Source organism: Filicampus tigris, chromosome 13 (assembly GCF_054856515.1).
Source record: "Filicampus tigris isolate MCC_2025a chromosome 13, RoL_Ftig_1.0, whole genome shotgun sequence".
Taxonomy (NCBI): domain Eukaryota; kingdom Metazoa; phylum Chordata; class Actinopteri; order Syngnathiformes; family Syngnathidae; genus Filicampus; species Filicampus tigris.
In genome coordinates, this window is record NC_141229.1 from 22168650 (window position 1) to 22189228 (window position 20579).

At 41.2% G+C, this 20579-nt stretch overlaps 1 long non-coding RNA gene across 1 annotated transcript in view; it reads left to right on the forward strand.

Moving 5' to 3' along the window:
• The window catches only part of LOC147137956 (uncharacterized), a 69175-nt gene extending 50345 nt beyond the window's left edge, over positions 1-18830 (forward strand). Inside the window, exon 4 of the long non-coding RNA XR_015089240.1 lies at positions 18588-18830. This is a non-coding gene — a long non-coding RNA (uncharacterized LOC147137956). The remainder of the gene's footprint in view (positions 1-18587) is intronic.
• Positions 18831-20579: the final 1749 nt, after the last annotated feature.

Consider the following 20579-nt stretch of genomic DNA (forward strand, 5'->3'; position numbering starts at 1 on the left):
AACCCGTTACTTAAATCCCCTTCGTGTACGTGGGCCTCTCTCTCTCTCTCTCTCTCTGAGAAAGGCACATTTATTTTCTCTCTGTCTATCTGAGAAAGGCACATTTATTTTGTCAGAGACCTGCGCCAGTTTCACCAATCAAACGTAGCTGTATGGCAGTCTCGTCACGTGATCATATTCAACTTCAGATGCGGGAAAGAGTGGTTTTCGGATTAAACGGATCGAAAATGTCTGCATCTGCAGCCTGTGAGAACCTTGAGAGCCAACTACTGTTAAAGCTTAGTGACATCACTGAGTGATTCTTTGGGAAACATTTTTGTTTTGCATGTTTTGTCACGGCGGCACGGTAGTGACTGGTTAGCACGTCCGCCTCACAGGTTCAGAGGTCGTGGGTTCGATCCCAGCTCTGGCCTTCCTGTGTGGAGTTTGCATGTTCTCCCCGTGCCACCGCCTACTGCCGGAAGACAGCTGGGATAGGCTCCAACACTCCGTGACCCTTGTGAGGATAAGCGGCGTAAATAATGGATGGATGGATGTTTTGTCACATACACACACACGCATGCACGCACACACACACAGTTTATACGAGTTCATGGGCTACCTTATTCTGCCTGCGCGAGCCTGTTGAAAAACGTACAAGGGCTGAAATTTTAGCCAAAAACATCAAATTTGAATAGCGAGATTTATTATATTCCAAGCACACGCCGCCAGACATAGTTAATCACGTTTTTATTCATCCAAGTACAACTGCTCGCGCTCTTCTTCGTTCTCCGCTGCTTCTCTCACCTGCCGTACGATGCATTCATGAACCTCGGAAACATCACAACTCAGCAACACACAAATCCGACCACAACTCAGATAACCCAATTCGTTACAATATGCTGTTGAAGATTTCAATACCTAAATAGTGTACACAATTTCATCAAGACTTTTAAAAGTTACTGTATTTTTTTCATTATAAAACTAGTTTTAATATAGTTAGCAATAATTGTCACTGTTATTGTATGTATTTTTTTTCATCACAGCAAGTGTATATATGTACTGTAATGACAACTTGTCTCTAATTTAAATACTTGGATGTGTCATAGGCTGTTGCTGCTGAGTGTTTTCAGTGTCTTAATAATTTACAAAATTAAGAGATCTTTATTGTTAGTGTATTTTTTATTCTAGTGTAATTTCTTTACAGAATATCACCCGAACGGTTCGCTTTTTTTATTTTTTCAAAAAAATGTACCGTTTACTTGTCATCTTTACAAAATAAACAGTTAAAAAAAAAAAAAAAAACTTTTTTTTGTACCGAAAATATACCGAGCCGAAGTTTCCAAAAAAACTAACCAAACCGAAATGTGATATGTGATTTAGCATACCGTTACATCCCATCAGATATGTATCCGATGTTTTACAATGCGACTGCGGTCTGAATGCCCAGGTGGCATTTATCCGACCTTGACGTCATCCGGAGCCCAAAATGCTCTGCATGCAGGCGAAGTACTGACAGCAGGGGGATCGAATCTGCAAAGGACTTTTTTGAGTAACAGTATTGACTTTATACATGACTTTAATTTAATCCCACTTGAAACATGAGGCATAAAGTGGACATTTATGGTGATAGTAGTAATTCAGCCATGGTTCAGATCGATTCATTTTTTACGCACGGTTATGACGTGACATCATCATTAGTGTCAAAATGAAATGAGATATTAAAGCCTCGCCTCATAATTTCCCCCAAATACTGTATTTATTTCTGCGCGACCGTCTTGAATGACAAGAATGTCGTGTAGTTTGAGAACGCCATAAGAGGACTAGTATTGTTATAATTCTTGAGTTTGAATTAGTTAATTACTGAAATAAATTTTCCATTCTATTAAAAGAAAGTCAACAACCCAAGAAGATTTTTTTTCAAGAATACTGTATGTTCTATGCAGGCCTACTACTTGAAACACGGCATTCTGATTGTTGAGTTTGCGGAATATGAGTTAAGCAGCAAACTCCACCGGTTTTTAGCCATCTCAGGGAGCAGCCATTTTGTCACTTCCGCTGACTGAAAATGACATCACAGATGCTCAGGTTTCAGCTAACGATCAATCATGGCTTAGCTTCAGAAAACAGGTGCACTGTGATCGGTCTTTACCTGAGGCCTGAGCAACTGTGATGTAATTTTCAATCAACAGAAGTGACAAAATGGCCACCCCCAGAGAGGGCTAAAAATGGGTGGATTAACTCTTATTCCACAGACAAAACATTTATCAGAATGCCTTGTTTCTAGTGAGCCTGCATAGGACATATGTTTGGGTTGACTTACCCATTAAATTGATTGTGATGCAGTACTTCTGATGCTACTGATGACTTAAGCATGAAAATGAATTTCCTTAATTGTTTAAGTGAAAATCTGTGACAAACTGCATAAAGTAACAGTTTTGGGAGTTGTTGGCTATTGAAGTTGTTCCGTGTGTGCTCAAGAACAAACAGGGAAAACACAGCTGTGGATTTCAAGGCCAGACCTCTACTGTGGAGACCAGAGAATCCGTCTGCCTGATGGGTCAAACCACACGCTGCATCTCCACCTCATGTGGTTTGCTATATTTACCTTCTGGTCATATGTTCCCTGCTTGGTCACACTCGCTGTGGCATAAGCTGTTAGCTTCCCTGTGCCTCCCCTCACTCTGTCTGCAGATGTTAGAGAGTTTTATTTGTATTTAGAGGGCCTTTGTTTTCTTCAGTTGCATCAGTAAGATGTTCATCCACCAGTGGGGTCGTTGTCATGTGTCAACCACTTCTAATATGACTAGACAGCTGAATCTTTTTTGCATTGCATGTCAAAGTAGCCCTTGCCTTTTTTATTTTTCTGTATGTGGCCTTTCAAAGTTTTGACACCCTTGTTTAAAATGGAGATGCTAACTTGTTATTTTTGGATGACTTAATCTGAACTTGTCTCCAAATGTATTTCTATTGACTTTTTGCCTAAAAAAACAAAAAAAACGTAACCAGTATTGATATCAGATTCATTAAGTTTTAATTCATGTTATTATTTTTTTAATTTCATTAGAGCTTTAAATTCACACACTGAGTGTAAATGAATAGAAACTGAGCTATATTAACCTGATGTGTAGACATGATGTGCAGAGCAATTTAGTAACCCAGTTCAGTTAAGCAGCAGGTAAAATGCAAGTTTACAATTTGCCTGTTGTGGACACATCATGTCTATTACTGCAGATGAGAACGCACACATAATAACTAAAGAAAATACCAGAATACGGAAAAAAGGGGCGGACAAAGCACAGGCGGAGGTGGATTTTAGACCGGCCCACTAACCGGCCCTCATGCATGAAGAGGTTGCGAGGCGGGCAAAGTGCATCTCAACCTTCTCGGCGAAAGGCGTCTTTAGGCTTCTTTATACTCCTGCGTTGTCGCCGGCGACAACTGCCGCATTGCATCACGTGAACGACGCATTTTGCTGTGAGACATGTTGGCGACAGGTCTGCAACACATGCCGCGCACACGTCAGAAATTGTTGCTTATGTGGCATCATGATAGGTTCGACAGGGCAAGTGGAGACTTCTTAGGCCAGAGTTTTAACAAAAATCAAGATTTATTATCTTCTTCAAGTCAGTTGGTGTAAGGAAAAACAAAATTGACAAAAAAAAAATACAAAAGGCTCCAACTAAAGACTCTTCTCAAAATTTAGAAAACAACTTTCCTCCACGTTGAGTCTTTTCTTCCTTTAGCTTCTCTCCGGTTCTTTCCTGTTGTCCTCCCATACTCTCTCTGCTTCTTGATTTTCTCCTTTTTAAGTCCAGCCACGCCGGCTTCAATCAAGTGGCTTAACCAGGCATACCTGTTGGGCTTATGGGGCATGCTGGGAAATGTAGTGCCTGTATTGTTGGCCATCTTGGGGTGTGGCACCGGCGTCTGAAGTGGAATGTAGCATCCTTCTACTACATGTCCCCTTGTGATGCCACATAACCATCTCCCCGGGACTGACGTCCACGGCTGGACGACCGAAGACCAAATGTTCATCACGGCGGGACAATGCATCTGCGTTTCCATGTTTGGCTCCCGGACTGTGCACAACAGAGAAGTTGAAAGATTGCAGACTTCAGAACCATCTAGTTACTCTGCTATTGGTTTCCTTGTTTTTCGCCATCCATTGCAAAGGGGAATGATCAGTTAACAATGTAAACTTCCTTCCTAATAGGTAGTATTTGAGTGTTCCTGGAGCCCATTTAATGGCTAGGCGTTCCTTTTCCACTATAGCATAGTGTTTCTCTCTCTGTAGTAATTTCCGACTCAAGTAGAGTATTGGATGCTCTTCACCTACACTGACCTGGGCCAGCACGGCACCCAGACCCACCTCCGAGGCATCTGCCTGGACTACGAATTCCCTGTTGAAGTCTGGGGCCGTCAGCACCGGCATTGAACACAGGGCCCTCTTCAGGTTGTCAAAGGCCACATCAGCCATTGGGTTCCACCGGACCATCCGGCTGTGTTTCTTGCTCGTCAAACTTGTGAGAGGTGCAGCTACCACAGCAAAGTTAGGAATGAATCGCCTATAGTAATTAGCTAAGCCCACGAATGATCTCACTTGCTTCTTGGTTACTGGTCGTGGCCAGCTTTGAATGGCGGCAATTTTCGCCTCCCGAGGCTTCACAAGTCCTCGCCCAATAGCAAATCCCAGATAGTTTGTCTCGCTAAAGGCTAGTTTACATTTCTTGGGATTAGCTGTTAGGTCTGCCTGCCTGAGGGACAGCAGAACATTCTGTACTGTGGTAAGTGACTTTCCCAGTCGGTGCTCTGAATTACCACATCTTCTAGGTAAGCTGCTGCATAGGCTCGACCTGCCGCAGGACCCGGTCCATTAAACGCTGGAATGTGGCTGGGGCTCCGAACAGACCAAAGGGCATCACACGACACTGCCACAAACCTTCCGGGGTGGAAAAGGCAGTTTTTTTCTTTTGACTCCACTGACAAGGGGGCCTGCCAATATCCTTTGGTGAGATCAAGAGTGGTTATAAAGCGTGCATTTCCCAAGCTCTCAATTAGCTCATCGACCCGAGGCATGGGATAGGCGTCGAACTCCGAAACTTCATTAACTTTCCGGACGTCATTACAGAAGCGTACCGTGTTGTCTGGTTTATCGGTCAGTACTATGGGGCTCGACCAGGTGCTCTTAGAGGGTTCTATTACTTTTAATTCCAGCATCTTTCTTACCTCCTCCCCCCGGGTCTTCTCCGGTATTCGGTACGGTTTCTAGTTTACTGTTTTTCCCGGTTGGGTGCGAATTACATGTTCTACTAGGTGGGTGCGTCTAGGGACAGATGAAAAGACATCCTGGTTCCCATCCACTATCTTCTTTGCCTGCTGGAGTTGGTGAGGATCAAGGTCAGGGCCAAACTGCACTTGGTCCCGAGCAGATGTGGCAATAACTCTGGGAGGGAGACAACTGAACAATGCCTCTCGCACATGCCATTTCTTCAAGAGGTTAACAAGATATATTTGCTCACCTTTCCTCTTCCCGGGTTGTCACACTTTGTAGTTGAGGTCTCCTACTTTCTCCATTACTTCAAAGGGTCCTTGCCAAGTCGCGAGAAATTTGCACTCCACTGTGGGGACCAACACTAGAACTCTATCCCCCCGTTTAAACTCCCTGAGTTGAGTTATGTAAACATGTTCCACTTTTGTGATAGCTGGTCTGGAATTTCATCGTCCCACGAAAGCCCTTCCTTGCATAGTTGTTGCATGATCATCTTGGCTGGGAGGACGGCTAGAGCAATGAAACCAAGTGGATTGGAGATCGAGCTTGTGACTGAAAGGATTCCTCGTCTTGTAAGGGATTTGTCCTTCACGTTAATTCTGAATTTGAATGAATCTGATTCGATGCACCACAACACTCCTAGGGCTTTTTCCACAGGAAGATCATCGTGGTTCAGATCCAGGTCTTTTAATCCACTTGCTTTCTCGCTGTCTGGAACAGATGCAAGCAGTTTACGACTGTTACTCGTCCACTTTGTCAAGCGAAAACCTCCCTCGACACAGAACGCTGTGAGGTCTTCTCTCAGTTCGATCGCTTGAGCTTCGGTGGCAACTGATTTTAAACAGTCGTCTACGTAAAAGTTTTTGAGGACTGTATCCACAACCTCAGGCTGAGCTTGTCTCCGCTTTTCATGTGCTGTTCTTTGAAGAGCGAACGTGGCGCAGCTCGGTGTAGAAGTCGCGGCGAAGAGGTGTACAGTCATTTTGTACTCTGCAACATCCTGATTGAGGTCTCCTTCAGGCCACCACAGAAAGCGCATGAAATCTGTGTCTTCTTCAGGAACACGCACTTGGTAGTACATCTTTCCGATATCCACCATCATAGCAATTGGTTCTTGTCTGAATCGTGTCAATACTCCGACAATCGTGTTCATTAGGTCTGGTCCTTATAGAAGCTTTTTCTTCTGTGGGTGGAGCACTCCATGATGAGGAAGCATGAGGTACCATACTCGGCCGTCTTGACAGCACAGCTGTCTTTGTAGTACTTTTACTGCATAACCTGCGTTCACCATTTCTTTCATGAAGCTGGTGTACTCAGTGTGAAGTAGAGGATCTTTCTTTAATTTAGTTTTAAGATACCGTGCTCGTTGCAATACAACACTTTGATTATTTGGCATTACTTGGACATTTGCTTTCTTCATTGGTAGATGTATGTAGTAATGTCCATCCATGTGACAAGCAGAGTTTGACACAAATTCCATAAAACGACGATCCTCTTGTGACAACTCTAATTGGCGTTGCACTTCCGCTCAGGAAAGTCGCGGTTACATTGCTGAATGAGAAGTTGTTCTATATTCTTATGGTCCACAGCAATTATGTCAATAGAATATTCGTTTCCGTTTGCTGTATTGTTAGTAGGCTTCTCCAGTGGACCATTTAGAATCCAACCAATTGCAGTTTTTACCGCATATGGTCCATTGGCTTAGCTATGGATTACTTTCCATGGCTCCTGTAACTTGTGTTCTTTTATTCCGATAAGGAGTTCTACTTCGGCGTTAATATGGGGCATTTTGATTTCGCTTAGATATGGCCATTTGTCAATGTCCTTTTGTTGTGGAGCATTCTTTGCGGCGATTGGTATGCTCCTCTGTGTGAACACTTTGGACAGTTCTATGAAATTATTCTCTTCCAACCCGCTGATTTCCAAATCAGTTAGTATATAGCTTTCCACTCGCTTCTTTGAGTTGATGATCCTTAAAATTAGTTCAGTCCTTCTTCCTCGGACATTTAGCCGCTCTGCCAGTGCCTCTGTACAAAGCGTAGCACTGCTGCCTGAATCAAAGAATGCGTACACCTCAGAAATTTTGTTGCTCCTTTTCTTCTGAATTTTGACGAGCACAAGTGCAAACTTGCAATCGTCTCCGGCCCCAGAGCAGGTGATTGTTTCTTCGTGAGGGTTTGCACTGGCTTCATTATCTTGTTAGTTGGGAACGTTTTGTGAAACAACTTCACCTGTATTCTCCTTTCCTTTGTCTTGCTTTACAAAGCGTAGCACATTAGGATGCTTCAGAGAACAGTGTTCACGTCATTTTCTTTTTACACTTTTTAGAGAGATGACCTTTCGACAAGCAGCCAAAGCAGAAGCCGTTTTTCTTCAGAAATCCCACTTTTTCTTTATGTGTTTTTTCTCTTATTTGGCGACATTCTTCCATAGTATGGCCCTTTTCACAAAAGACACATGGTTTTGTGAAAGCCCGGTTGAAGAATGGCGCATCCTTTGGCTTTGATGACTGGCTTTGTTCATCATCAACTTGTTTGGCGTTTATTGCAAAGCTGCTTCTTTGATTTGTGCCTTGTCCTTCCTTTCAGTTGTTGTGCTATCGATTTGTCCAAAAAGAGGATTAGACATGATTTTAGCTTGGCGCTCGATGAAGCATACTAGGTCTGGAAACATGGGTCGCGTACCACAGCGTTCTTCTACATCATATACGTGGATTCTCCATCGGTCTCTTATTTTGAATGCCAGTTTGGCAACAATTACTCTCATTGTCGTTGGATTGTCCATTTCTTCCATATAATCCACATCTTTCATGGCGTTGCGACAGCTCACCAAATATCTTGAGAACGCGGTCACGGCCTTCCCATCTTCCGTTTTTATTATTGGCCAATTAGAAGCTTTGTTTAGTAAAGCTGTGGCGATTTTCATCGGGTTTCAATAATTGTCGTGGAGCAGCTTCATCGCCTCTTCATAACCGCTCGCATCGGTCATATGTTGGCAGCTCTTCACAAGGTCCCGAGGCTCACCTCTGGTATACTGCTCTAAGAAGTACAGTTTGTCTGTGTTGCTATCTATTCGAGCATCAATAGCATAATTAAAGGCTTTCACAAAGGATCTGAACTCTTATGGTTCTCCACTGAACACGGGCACTTCTCTTTGTGGCACAAAGTTCCTGGTTCTTAATGAATATTTTAGTCATGTCTGTCTGTTGTTGAATGAGATGACACACGTCTGTTCCACTATTATTACATCGTGGATTTTGATATTGTATTTATTGTTCATTAATTGGTTCTACTTTGGGTCTTGGTCTCTGAATTGTATCTCTTTGCTTGGGGATAGCACCAGATGGCATGGCCAAGCTATTTTCACAATGACACGTGGACGTTTTTCTTTGTGGCTCAAAATGTGGATTGTATGCATGTTCACTTAATGCTTCATCTTTTGCATGGGTAAGCATGCTTACGACAGACTTTTTATTATGCTCTTCACACTCTTGATACACCTTGAGTTTTGCTTTGGAAGCAGCTAAAGCTGCTTTCATTTCTAATGCTTGTCTTTCTTTAAGAGCGGCTTGTTTGGCTTACTCTTTCATTCGTGCTGATGATGCAGTAGAAGAAATCTTTGATAATTTCGATTTCGATGTCGCCCCTGATGTCGCCTTTGATAGACCAGTGTTTGACACACTATCTTCAGCAGTCACTTCATCATCAAATTTTGGAGTCTGAATCCATGTTTCCACTACACTTATTTTTAATCCAGCTTTCTTGGTCTTCTTTTATTTCACAAGGTTTGAAATATGAATGCAATTCATCGTTAATTTGATTGAATTCAGCAAATAGTTTTTTGTTTTATTTAGTTTCCTTTGTATGACCTTTATATCAGTCACGGTTTCATCTTCGTTGTGCATTTCCACTTTTATTTTACAAGATTTCCTTGTTAACTGTCTCGGATTTTCTGTCCGTGCATCAGTAAGGTCTTTTCTTTTTTCTTTTAGTTTGTTAGGCGTGAGCTTCCTCTTGCGGCTTGAAGGGGATATTGCACCTCCTTCTGACTTGGTCTCGTTCAATTTGTCAGCCGTAATTCCTTTATTGCGTCTTGAAATCCGAGCTCCTCCTTCTGACTCGATCTCACTGACGAGCATGATGCTGCTGGCTTCCATTGTTCATTGATTGTTCATGACGCGGCAATTGACAATTGCGGATAGTTTTTGATTTTATGGCAGAAATCCTGTTTTACCATTAGCTTCAATGTTGGTAGTCAATGGTGGTTCTGACTCGTTCATAGTAGCACATCTTATCCATGATTTGAATTTCTTTGAATTACTCACACGGACTCAAAGTTCCTTTTTTGTCTTCTTGTATTGAATGTTTTGTAATCCAAAGTGAGCAATGTCATTCAGTACAGCAGATGGATAACATGTACTTTGACTATGAGCATGCTCAAAAGCTGTTTGCTTCCATGACTACCAGCACACTGTATACTAAAACGCTGTCTGCTATGCTACTACTACTACAAGCGCATTAAATCTTTATGATGACAGAAATTGAGATACTACTTTATGATGACAGAATTGATGACAAAATAAAAATAATACTTCAAAGCATTGGCTCTCACATTTCCAGCCCCTAATTGGAAGACTAGCAGGCTTACAATTACTCAATAAACAAACGAGAGACAAATAATTAAACAGATAGTATACAGTGACTTACGATCCAACACAATAAAGTAAATTCTTTAACTGTCCGCCTCACAGATGAGACATAACTTGTCGATAGGTCTTTCCAGGGTATTTATCTTTGTCTTGACCATGACACGCCTCAAGTGCACATGTGCATCTGGGATGACACAATCGCCTCTTCCCATCAACCATGATCCACGGGGCGCAGATTCATCCATTATCATGACAATAACTCCAGCAGACAGGTTCGTCTTGAGTTGATTCCACTTTTGGCGTTCTTGTAAAAGCGGGAGGTACTCACGCACCCATCGTTTCCAGAATAAATCCGCTAGATATTGAATCTGCCTCCATCTTCTGCGTGTATATGAGTCTTCTTTACTGAACAATCCAGGTGGCATCACCGGCTGCTTCTTCATCAGTAACAGATGATTTGGAGTTAACGCTTCGAGATCTGCGGGGTCGTTGGTTGTTGTTGTAAGTGGTCTATCATTCAGTATGTATTCCACTTCACACATCAGTGTCTGCAGACACTCATCTTTAAGGATTTGTTCCTTGAGCACAGATCTCATCACCTTTCTTATGAAACGTATTTGTCTTTCCCAAACTCCCCTGAAGTGGGAGGCTGCAGGCGGGTTAAAAATCCATTGAATTCCTTTTTGCATTAGTGCGTCTAGGATCTTTGATTGATTCCATTGCTGAAGAAACTCTTTTAATTCACGTTCGGCTGCTACGAGGTTAGTCCCATTGTCTAACCTCATAACTTCCACTTGTCCTCTTCTGCACAGGAAACAACGGATTGCGTTCAAACATGAATCAGTGTCCAAAGAGTGAGCAACTTCAATGTGCACCGCCCGCGTAGTGAGACAAGTAAAGAGAACTCCATATCTTTTCACGCGGCTGCGTCCCTGTTTCACGTCGAACGGGCCGAAATAGTCCACCCCTACGTTTGAGAATTGATATTTAATGTTGAAGAGCCTAGCGTTTTACTTTTCTGCAGACCACGCAATTTGACAAAAGCCTCCTCACTATTGAATATGCCGACGGTATCCAATACATTTGGCGCAATTTCGATAGCATGTAATTCCGTCCACAGCGGCCAATCTTTTCATGAATGTCTCTTAGGATTAGTGTGGTGATTTGTGAATCCTTTGGGATGATTATTGGATCCTTCACATGCTCCAATCATTAATTAATCATTACCATTAAATTAAATTTAGACTAGTGGGTCTGCATAGAACATATCCCTGAAATATATGTTTGGGTTGACTTCCCCTTTAAGCAGTTCTGCCATGTGAGCGCCAGTATGACTGTCATTCATACTCTACATCAGGGGTGCTCAATACATCGGTCGCGATCTACCAGTCGATCGCAAAGGTAGTATTGATGGATCGCATGATTTAAAAAAAAAAAAAAACAGATGCTCATTGTAATGGCTGCCATCTGTATTTTGAAATACGATGCCTTCAGTTTGAAAATGTCATACCGGAAGTTGCATAGTTGCTAGTCACCATGATCTATACATGTATATTTTTAAAAAAGCTTTAGAGTAGAGGAGGCGTTACATCTGCTTCAAAATATTGACGATGAGGATGAATTGCTCAGCTGACACATGCACGGCTGAGTTCCCCTGCCCCGCGGTGATAGTCGCGACGTACGCGTTGGTAATGTAACTCTTAAAAGTTATTCTTCCTTATCTTCGGAGGCCGTGGTATGGCGGGTTACAATATAAGTTTGACTTTATGTATTTCGTCTGCCGTTTTCCTTGCTAAAGGGAACCGACACGGCAGGACAGTGTTTTGTTCTGTCTTCGTATTCTACGTGAACAGCCCCGCTCTAATTCACCTCTCTCCTTTCTTCTTCGCTGCCAAACCAAATCAAAAAGGAATAAATACTTAAGCACAATATAAATATATACTCACAAAACAATATTGCTGCATTTTAGAAAAATAATAAATTCAAAATAATATGCCGTTTGCCCCAAAGCAGTTGTATTTCATAACAGCAGGAACCATGCAGCGTGATCGAGAGCAATCCCAGCTTTGCACCAACTGTTTCTCATTCATTTATCTGACACAATTTACATTAAAATATAGCCACAACTGAATTTTAATAAACAAAATACCCTTATAAGACACTAGTAATACTAGTAATAATCTTTTTAGTCGATGAAGTCATTGCCAGAGTGCAATCAAAGTGACCTGTGTAAAAATGACTGCTCTCGTATAGTTCTAAATCCAAGCGGCGCTTGAGCACCAAGTCTCTCTCAAGACGAAATAAACATATCTGTCAGAACAACACTAATGTAAATGATTGTGTGTGTGGGTGTGTGCATGCACGGACGCGTGTGCATGTGGGTGCATGCGTGCGTGCGCGTGTAAGTGTGTGTGCGTGTTTGGTTTGAAAGGGCTGAGGGGCTGTTTGTGTGAGTTGAATCCAATGCTTCTTTTTTCAATTGAAGAGGGAGGTCCACCCAACCATTTGTTTTCAAGAATATGTTCTATGCAGGCCCCCTAGTTGAAACAAGGCATTCTGATTAATATTGTGTTTGTGGAATATGAGTCAAGCAGCAAAATCTAGCCATCTCAGGGGTCGGCCATTATATCACTTCTGTCAACTGAAAATGGCATCACATATGCCCTGAGGGCTCAAATAACAAACAAGCTCAGTTTAAGAAAACAGGTGAGCTGTGATTGGTTGTTACCTGAGCTCTGAGCAACTGTGGTGTCATTTTCAGTCGACAGACGTGATAAAATGGCCGCCCCCAGTGATGGCTAAAAACAGGTGGATTAACCCTTATTCCACAAACGCAATAATTATCGGAATGCTTTGTTTCAACTAGTGGGTCTGAATAGAACATATTCTTGAAAAAAATATGTTTGGATTGACTTACCTTTAATAAAAGATTTGCATAAGAAAATCAATCCCCATATTCATGTTAAGGGTATTAAAATTCAAGAAAAATGATGTGACAGAAAAACCAAGGGATTTTTTTTACAATAAATAAAATATGCGATTAACTATGAGTTAACTATGAAAAATGTGATTAACTATGATTAAACATTTTAATCGCTTGACAGCACTAGTTGTTTTATGTTGTATGTCTGAACATTTAGTTCTACGGTGTGTTGGCATGTTACGGCGTGTTGCTGTGCAATAAACATCTGCAAAAGGAACTGGAGTCTCGCATCCAATCAACATATTCATAGGTAATTGTGTTGTGCAATATTGGCTCATGCGGTTATGCAAGGTACATATTGTACATATAAAGAATCCTCAATATATTTGAAAATAAATGTATGTTCTGCAGTTTTGTATGCGAGTAGGACCTACCCATAACAAAAATTCTAAACACACCCTGCCCGGTAGATAGATCATTTTCGACTTGGTCATTTTATAAATAGCTCCCATGCTGAAAAAGTGTGAGCACCCCTGTTCTAAATTCATGCGTGATACTCTGTGCCCTCGGCAACCCAAAGAGAAACTTTGCATTAAAATCAGTAGTGATTGTCGGCTGACTTGGTTTGCCTTTTTTATCATCTGTGAGTAGTTCACCGTGATAGCAAACGAGGTGGCTTTCCAAATTCGTAGCATTGCTGTTATATTTTACTTTGCAAAGCAATTCTTGCAGACTGCATATTCTTTATTCAGTGTTCTCCCATCATCTGTCTCTTAAAGGCCGAAGTGTCTCCACACTTTAAAGTTGAAACTCGCCGGTGGGTCTTCAATTTGTTTTTTTGTGTTTGCATTTTCTGCCATTCTTGCATTTGTTCTTCTATTGTCAACTCCTCACCGACCGCTGCTCCCGCCACTTTACAACCGTTTACGGGATTAGCACCACCACAAACAGGACAGGAGAGATTAAATACTGACTTGACAACAAGGTAAATCCATGTGTGTTGTCATGAAATATCGATACTTGCAATCAGGCTATCGATTATTTACTGCAACAGACCGCAACAATTTATTGCAATATCGATTCCCCCCCAACCACTATTGGATATGCGGAAATCTTTTATTCATTGAGTGTCAGAGTAGGTTGAAAGTACTACTTCCCACTATTCGGATGTGCTTCCAGACCCTGCCCGGAACACCCCCCCCCCCCCCCCCCCCCGAGTGGTAGTAAGCACGTATCTGAAACACAAAAAAGGCACAACTTATTCATTGACAGGTAGGTATGTGTGGAAAACCAATTGATTTTGAAAAATGCAGTGAAGTTTGAAAAATCTCGCAGCACACCACCAAAACAAAAAATGTGACAAAAAGTGGATACCTATGTCAATAATGTATGTAAAGCATGATCATATAGAACACAGGTGTTAAGCTCCGGTCCTGGAGGGAGCTTTCCTGCATGTTTTTCAATTCTCCAAGCTGCACCACAGCTGTTTCAAATGATGAAGATAGAATCAGGCTCCTTCAGAGCTTGCTGATGACCTCATCATTTGAATTAGGTTGCAGCAAGGAGGGATGGAAAACGGCCCTTGAGGATCTGAGTTTGACACCTATGAAATAGAAGATCATTTGTTCTTCCTGTATCTATAAGTCACTGTTATAGAGGAAGAAATTAGGGCTGCCCGATTGTGAAAAAAAATACTAATCACGATTATTTTGGTAATAATTGAAATCATGATTATTTAAACGATTATTTTTTGCTACAAAACAAGAACAGGTTTAAACGTAAAAAATATTAAGACCAAATTCTTTGAAACGCTATAATAATTTAGGTTTGTTTTGGACCCATCCATCCATCCATTATCTGTACCGCTTCTCCTCACAAGGGTCGCGGGGCGTGCTGGAGCCTATCCCAGCTGTCTTTGGGCAGTAGGCGGGGGACACCCTGAACTGGTTGCCAGCCAATCGCAGGGCACACAGAGACAAACATCCGCACTCACAATCACACCTAGGGGCAATTTAGAGTATCCAATCAACTTACCATGCATGTTTTTTGGAATGTGGGAGGAAACCGGAGTGCCCGGAGAAAACCCACGCAGGCACGGGGAGAACATGCAAACTCCACACAGGGATGCCGGAGCCGGGATCGAACCCACGACCTCTGAACTGTGAGGCGGACGTGCTAACCAGTCGATCACCGTGCCGCCTGTTTTGGACCCAACAACATTTATTAAATTAATTATTTAAAAAAAAAAAAAAAGTGCAAATGCATAAATTAAAGTATGGTTTCCTTGTATAAACAAACAAGTTATCTTGCTATGCACTTATAAATTGCCAAAGTATTAAACTGCTTGGAGTGACATGCCAATTTTGACAGAATAACAGACATGCTAGTCATCTATATATTTAGACCTTTGTCTGGAGCCTTTTTTGTTTTGTTTTTAAAGTAATATTTACACATAGCAAACAAAGTTAAAGTAATTTGCTTCTGACAAATTAGTAATATGCTGATTGGGTCAAACTAATTCAAATGTTGACTGTTACAAACTAGTACGTAATCTATAAAATACTTCTAAATTACAGTAGGCCATATATAAACTGTAATACAATATAATGACCAATATGTTTGCAAATTGCATTTGAATCAATTTGAAACAAAAATGAACGCAAAAAAAATGACTTCATATTATAGACTACACAAGAAATTTAACTTAAGTCACAGTAATAATGTTTAGCATGGTTTCTATTTTTGTGCTAATAAAAGTAGTGCATATTTGCATAAGATATATTATTTAAAATAAATAGCCCGTGCCGATTGCGGACGACGCCAAATCTAACTCAGTATTTTCTTGCTTTGGTGTATCATAACATCATCGTAAACCAAACGATGGTTGAATAGATTTGTTGCGTTGCTCGTGGATGCATAGACAACTTGCACTTTATACGTCTTTACTCGCCGTCTTCCACGGCAAACCCAAAATGTAACCAAATAAGCGATTTCGGCTTGCCTTGCTTGTTTACAAGTCATTCCTGTGGCGGGTCTTGTGCCATTTTTAGCTCTGTTAAAACGTTGAGTAGGAGCGTGTGCAGTGTGACTTGTGGGGTGCGTGCTGGCTGGCTGGCTAGCTAGCTTGGAGAGTAACTCGTGTGCACATGCCTCAAAACAACTCAAAATTTGTACTAATCGTTTTTTTACGATTATGCCAATTTTGTAATCGTGGAGTGTAATAATCAAAATCGGAATTGAATTTCGATAAATTGCACAGCCCTAGAAGAAATATCAAATAGTTGTTATAAATAAATAATTTTTTAGCCATCCATCCATTCATTTTCCAAACCGCTTATCCTCACAAGAGGGTCGTGGGGGTGCTATAGCCTATCCCAGCTGTCTTCGGGCAGTAGGCGGGGTACACCCTGAATCGGTTGGCAGCCAATCGCAGGGCACACAGAGACAAACAAACAGTCGATTAAGTGAAATTTGATAAATTGCCGGGGAGCTCTCACGGCACACTAATGTGCCCCAGCACACTGGTTGAGAATCACTGCTTTAAACTGGTGAAATTGCACAAATTTCTGAAACAAAAATATAAAAAGTGCAACACATAAATGTTCTCCAAATACATTTTGATTGTGCTGGTTAGGGGATACTTGGCTGAAAAAATATTGCACAGGAGGTACATCACTGGAAAAAGTTTGAACACCTAAATTAATTGTGGACTTCTGCCCCAACAGTTGGAACACATTCTATGTATAGAAATTCCGACATCATGATAATAAAACATAGCTGATGTTTCATATAGGTTAAAATCGTACCAGTTGACCTCTTTGAATTTTCAGTCCTTGGCTTCTCTCTTCCTCCACACGGTCTAGGTCGTCAATTGCATGCTTGCTTGCATTTCTGCCTTATTCTAAAGCAAAGTTGTCTTTGTGTATTCGTAATCAATACCTGTTCCCTTTCACGTGAAATTCTCATTGTTCTAAGAATCAGTTTAAACACAAGGACGAGAAGCAGCAGCAAATTTCCCAACAGCGATGTGAAATGTGTTGCAACAAAATGACAAGCTCGCCTTGCGGATTGCATTTTTGTGATGTCATCGCGATTATTTAGCATTTCGCTTTCTACCGCCACTTACTGGATAGGAGGAGTGATGCAGTTTGATTTTCCACTGCTGCATATGTCATCAAATGCATTTGCATGAATTAAAAAGAACTATTTGTGGGGATTCAAACCACCTGAGCCACAGGAACCTTTGTTATGTTCTTGGGCTTGTTGGTGGAGAAGGGGCTATGGACGCCCCATTTCACTGACGATTGACAGAAACACGTCCAGCCTGTCTTGTTTTGTAACCCGGGATAAGGTATGTATTGGCTGTAGGAACAAGGTGGATAGCAATTTCGTTTTGTTAACTAACTGTTAACATTTAGTACACACCTTTTCTCTTTGCATGCGAAGTGTGTCCTTGAAGTGTGTCCTTGTCTGGGACAACATTAAAGTGTAAAAATCTCTGGCGGTCTTTTCCTCCTAAAATAACATTGTGTTATTTTGCAATAATTATTTGTTGCGAAATAACGCAATAAGAAAGCAATTTTAAATATTCTCGTGATGTCCCCTGGTGGGCTCCGTCGAGTGACCGACAGTGTTTGTTTTGGCATTTTTAAATGCTATCTTGGTTAAACAAACATTAAATTCCACTCACGATGCTCCCAGCCGGTAAGTGGATGTGCCTAGGAAATTAGCCAGCTAATGAGCTTTAAATAATGTATGAGTACACGGACGTTTTTTTTGGGTTATAGCACGTGATGTAAGAACGGAAGTGATTTGAAAGGACGAGGGCGGGCGGGGTTGGAGGACGATTATTTTTCAATCAATCATTTCATTTCAAACAGCCGCGGGGGTGTCAACTAGGGGTCAAGGCACTGTAAAACCGCCTGTGTGTGTTGACCAGATTTATGAGGTAGGGTTTGATGAGCCTCAGAGGTTTTTAAATTAGGCTGCAGCCCTCTTTTAAATTTGGAAAATGTTGGGCTAGTGTTTGATTCAAAATGTGTCCCTAACCACGAAAAAGTATTGATGACACCAAAGACAGCTGATCTCCATGTACGTGTGTGTCTTTTTAAATGTATATAATAAAATTTGTTATCTTTAATGGAGGAATAAGGAAATCAGAAAGTATAGTATTCAGATTATTCCCATTGGGCATTGTTGCCATTAATTAACTGGGTAATTTTACGTTACTGTCTTTGTTGTCTTTAATTCAACCAGAATTTGACATTTTTACAACTACAGAAGGTAAGAATGCAGGATGTACTGAACCAAGCTATTTATTAACAAAAAACACAGCTTGGGTACTGAGGGAAGCTCTAAATACAAAATTAACGAAGTTCAAAAAAAAAAAAATAATAATAGTAATAAACGTAACAAAAAAACAAACATGTAAAAGACTAACCAACACAAACAATGAAAAGACTTGACAGCGAAAACAATCCGACCAAAACTGAAAGGAACCAGGATACGAAATACAAGCCAACAGAAGAGACAACGGACCGTCATGGCAGTTTTTCTTTTAAGGTCACCAATCCTTTTAAAAAAATACAAGTACTTAATTTAGAAAATCTTTATGAACTTTTGGATGTCATCTGGATCCCACCAGGCCACATCCCCCGCCCCGAATCCTTCACTTCCCCCAGCATCTTTATTCCCCGGTGAATGCTTTGGATGGGAGAAAGCTGAATCAACATGTAGGCTTGACTCCTGTCCGTTTGTTCCGACAGGCCTCACACCAGCGGCAGAGGAGCAGGTGGAATAACTTGTGGAGATTCTCTGACTTTAAGCTCTCTGGAGGAAGTGACATGATGCCCCACAGAGGGACTGCGGGTGGGGAATCTGGGGAACAGGACTGTTTGTGTATTTTCTCTGTTAGATTCTCCAATGTCCCAAGACTCCAATTTCCACAGAGGATTGCGTCTTTGAAGGTGAACATTTATACGTGCCCTCTGATGAAATCAAGGGTTGCCCTATTTGGAGAATTTGATTTAGATAAGTAGCCTACTGTCTACTTTATTGTATCTAGGCCTACTTTAAGAAGAAATAAACAGAAAAAGTATTGAAATTACAATTTGTAAATGACTGTTGGAGGTACTGATTCATGTGTTGATTCAAATGGAGTGATGTCAGTTAACATGGATAGTTATCAATGCAGTCAGCACATTCACTGAAGCCAAGTCCTTAGATACGTAGCTTCACGAATTCATACTGAAATAATTATGTTGAAATTTATAAGTGGGTTTACTCTGGGTCCTCCAGTTTTCTCCCACATTCCAAAAACATGCATGGTAGGTTGATTGAAGACCATTATTCAGGCATATCTAAAGTCCGGCCCGGGGGCCAAATGCTGCCCGCGATACAATTTTATGCACCCTCTGTCACAGAATTAATAACGTAGCCCCGTTGACGTTGATGCGTATAAAATACACTCAAAATGCAATTTCGTATTTACACACAATAGGGCAGCAGCACTCTGTCCAACTCCATAACCCGATGTGACCCTTTCCGGACAGTTTCTAAAATGGCGACAATGAATAAAAAAAGGGAAACACGAGGAGTACTAGGATTTTGATACTACAAAATGTACGAGGCCCATCAATTTGACGTACTGCGCTCTAGTGCGCTCTAGCAATGACATCATCGACTAAAATGATTATTACTCACTGCTCGAGTGTCTAATAATGGTATTTTGTTCATTAAAATTCTGCTGTGAGTATAATTTAATGTAAATTATGTCATAAAATGAATGAGAAAGACTTGGTGGAGCGCCATTGTCCTGTGTGGCTCTCACACTGCGTGCGGGTCAGCTGTTATAAAATATATTAGTTTGGTGCCGAAAAAAAAGGAGACGAGTGTCGCCAAAGACTTTACTGCACTTCACTTCGAAGAAGAGAAGTAAATCCTTAGTACGGCACACAAAACAACTCCATCCCGATCGCACCCCGGAACTTTTTTTTTTCCATGGGGGAATTATGTCAACAAGCACCACATGAGCTCATTTTTCATTTATTTCGACTGTCTGGCATGCACTAGCCACAACATCATGACTATCACATCTACAGCCTATTTTACAACACGCGACAAGGCTGCTCCTCCTCCTCCTGTGTGACAGCTGAGCAATTCACCCTCAGACTCGTCAGCGGTTAATGGGGACCAGAACCCGGTGCGATAGGTGAAAAACCGCAAAGTAGAGTCAGACTTATTATTATGATGATGATTATTATCATTTTATATCATATTTATTTTTTAAGTTTTATATTGGGGGGATTTACGCCTCTGTTAGGCTGTTGCGAACCCCAGAAATGGTTCCCACATTTATAAATACTTGTTATACAATAAATGTAACTTTAAAAATGAAAAATGAAGAATAAATACCAAGCTGCAGGTTGTGAGAGGAATTGTGCTTCAACCGCAGCAGCGGGCGATTACGACGGAACGTTCGCTAAAAACTACGTTAGAGTTTTAATCTTTATCATAAAATGTACTTACCTTAACTAGAATGCTGTAATGCATTTTATCCAAAAGGTACAATCCTGCACTTTTAAACACTCGTCGTCGTCGCAAAGTGAAAGTAAAAGTTCTTCTTTGTTGTATTTTAAAAACAAAGAAGAAGCACGGTCCTCGGAGGCAATCATGCCTTAACTTTATCTTTGGACAACAACAACGCGGGATTGTAGTTAAGGTAAGCTGTTTTAAGACAAACTTTTAAAAAAACTAAC